Genomic DNA, 3,500 nt, shown 5'->3' on the forward strand with positions numbered 1-3,500 from the left:
TCTTAACGAATTCTTTAAAATTTCTTTACAATGCAGAATACTCTGAATAAATGGTTTGCAGGGTAGTGAAGAGCAAACCTTACGTTTGTAATTGACGCTTTGATCGATGCTATGCTATGCTCGTCGCTCCGCTCAGAGCTTTAAAAAAAACACTGCATGGAGAAATTAGTTTCAGTGTTGATACAAATCCAGGATTTTGAAGAAATTCCCAACTTAACTTTAGTTTTTTAAACTTTTGTTTATTTAAAATCTTTTTTCCATGCTTATTGTCACTCTCCTCCCTGTCCTTCCACTATGTAATCGAATTGTATTAAAATGAGTGCATGCATAAGCGTATTCCGTAGAGCTGCGAATGTCGTGCGGTGATTTAAGTCGAACATGCCATAAATGTTTATGCTGAATCTCGACAGCGCTGCATTTAAAGCGAAATCGGAGCACTGAAAAAAATGTGGTATGCGAGTGTGGAAAAGTGTAAATTGGTTAAATTGTAAAACACATCAAATTTCCATGCACTTGCCATGCGCTCGTACTCCATACAAGCATCCAATCGATGCTGGTGCTGTCTGAAAATTTGCAATACTTCGCACTGGCGCGCAACCAATACTTCGCAACAATGATTTATTAAAAACATATCAAATGCTTTAACGGCGAACAGCATTAATGACATAACGACAAACACGTGCTTGGTCGACCATTTTGGCAAAGTGATAAATGCTATGTAAAAGGCGGTTGAATTGCTGAGGAAAAAGCTCACCAGTAGTGAAGCAATATGGAGGCGATATAAATTATTTAGTTGTACAACAATCGCCTGCAGCTGCTCGTGTACGTGCAACACGGTTCGCAATTCCGACAGCCAAGTATCCCGCGCGGCCACTGATACACCCTGCCCTGCCACACTTAGCCGCCAGTGGAGCCGTCGTCGCAGGTAAGTGTTCACCACGTCATAGCACCTGCTGATATGTAACTGCATTAAGAAGAATGTAAATATAGTTGATTGCAGATAATTTGAAATGATGAAATAGTAAAAATTCAGCAAATAATCGGTCCAAGTTATCTGACGCTTTTCATATATGGTCGCAAATCCCAGCATAATTGAGAAATTCTGAAAGCAGAGAGTGAAAAGTTTGGCGTAGAATAGGCGATTGTAGCTATGGCTCGCCTCCTCTGCCCAGTTGTCGAGGTAGGTGCGCTCCAGCCGTTGCAAATGCTGCACGACCCCGTAGAACCGCTTATCGTGCCGGTGGCGCATAGTGAACGTGTAGAGAATGACGATCATCTGTATTTGGACATTGAAGTTCCCTATGATACGCAGCAGTGGTTTTTCTACCATAGCATCCAGATAACGTATGCCCTTCAGATAGAAGAAGGGCGATCCCAGCAACAGCAACCCATTCGTAAAGAAACTATAGCAGCGGAGCCAACGCGGTGAGAGCCAACGCTTTTGGTGAGAGTCGAAGTACAGCGAGGAAAAGCCAGTGGCCAGGACGTAGTAGTACCACAAACGAAAAACAATACTCCTAACGTTGGCCATAGCAGCAGCTCCATCCGGTTGTTGAATGCACAAAGAACATGACCGATGACTAATAGTGGCTTCAATGAAATTAACAGTTGACCGCGTGACTGCCCGTCCGTGGCCTTTATTTGCTAACTGAATGCTTGTGAAATATCAATTAAAAGGAAACCTACTTAATTAAGTAAAAAATCATTAATATTCAGATAAGCCATCATCGGCACTTTTCAATTAGTTTAAACGACTTGCCGCAACATAGGGAATTGGGGATTTCAGTAATGCAATAAGTTACATAACAGCCAGAGTGCTTGGACTTCTGTTACGGAACTGGGCTTTTTGTCCTTTACGAAATAAGTTTGTTGACTAAAAATCGATGGGCGACTGAATACGAAGCGCCAACTTTCGCGACATTGCCAAACATACATATATACACATACTAAATAAATACCCATTCTGAGTTCAAGTGAAATTTTTATTCGAATTCAAAACCATATGGAACTGCACCAGAGTAAGGCTGTTGTAGGCAGTTTGCTGCATGACCTCCATCCAAGTTTGCTTATTTATCAAAATCAGTCCACACAAGTCCAAGCGAAAGTCGTTATTATGAATGCGTAGCAAAAATTTTTCAATCTGAAAATTCAGAATAACGGCATAAGCTACTTATATATGTATGTGTTTATCAGCTCAAATTCCAACATACCATTTGCTTCAAAGACCTATACTGTGAGTTCATTTCGCAGGTCCTTCTCAGCTTGTCCACACATGCATAATATGTGTTTACCGTTAAGTCACATATCAAGAAAATCATGTACATATCGGAAGTCATTGAAAGACAGCTAATAGTCCCCAGAACTAGTAGAAACGTTTCGGCTCTGTGATCGAATGTGAATATGGCGCCATAGTAGAGTTGCAACATGATTGTCGAGACTCTATCCACCAGCACAGCGAGCAAGATGAATCGATAATTCAAATTGACCATCCGCGCCAGTTCGGCCAGCTGCCAGTGCATCTCTAATATGCGTTGTACGTGCAATACCAGCATTCTTAAACGCCAGTGCTTTCCATGCCGCAGTGCGTTTCGTATTTCCTCCATCAAATATCCGATGTGCCACTGCCCATATTTCAGGCCATAGCAAATGGACCACAGAAAGAAAAAGTAGTTGAATATTATTACCTGCAGTATGCTCATCGTCTGTAATGTCATCAGACAAACTAAATATGACATCCAAGTCCACTCGCCTATCTCGGATGCCAAAAACTCCATTACAAATACAAACAGCAGCGTGTGTACCACGAAAATTTTCACGTAGAGCAGTCGGCGTATGCTGCGCTCAATGACAGCCACATGTGGCATATGACTGAGGTATGCCTGCTTAAGACTGATGTACTTATTTAATACTTTGGAGTTTATGAGATCTAGTTTAGGGCGATTCACGATGGCGTAGACTACCGTCAGAATACGTATACCCAGCGAAACGTAAGTGGTGTAAATCATGATGGGGTTCCACTGTACCGCTGCTGTTCGCCTTATGACTTGCCAAACCACAAAAGGCAAGGACGCGATTGTAAATATATTGGATACCACGGCGATAACTTGCATCCAAGGTCTTTGCATATATTTGCCTGTTTTTGCGTCGTAGCCAAACGACGTCATGCCTAAGCCAAGGGCGATGTAACTGTGGTAGCGCTGGGTGATTTCAATCCGCATGCTCTGAAACCGATAAGTTGTTGTATCAGGTCCGCGACACCTTTCCGATGCTTTTCCCTGAATAGTAAAAGTGCACTCAGCAAGCACTCTAAACTCGTGAATACGACAAACTAGACATAGTATGTATGTAAGTACATATGTATGTAACTCTAATACATATCCGGCTAATTAATGAACCGAGCCATTCCGATCATGTTGATAAGATGTTAAGTACCATCGAATTGATAAACGTAATCAAGTAGATACCCTGCAAGAAATTGAATCAGTTTGAAAGTAATTGAT

Source organism: Rhagoletis pomonella, unplaced genomic scaffold (assembly GCF_013731165.1).
Source record: "Rhagoletis pomonella isolate Grant_MI unplaced genomic scaffold, Rhpom_1.0 Rhpom_scaffold_00008, whole genome shotgun sequence".
Taxonomy (NCBI): Eukaryota; Metazoa; Arthropoda; class Insecta; order Diptera; family Tephritidae; genus Rhagoletis; species Rhagoletis pomonella.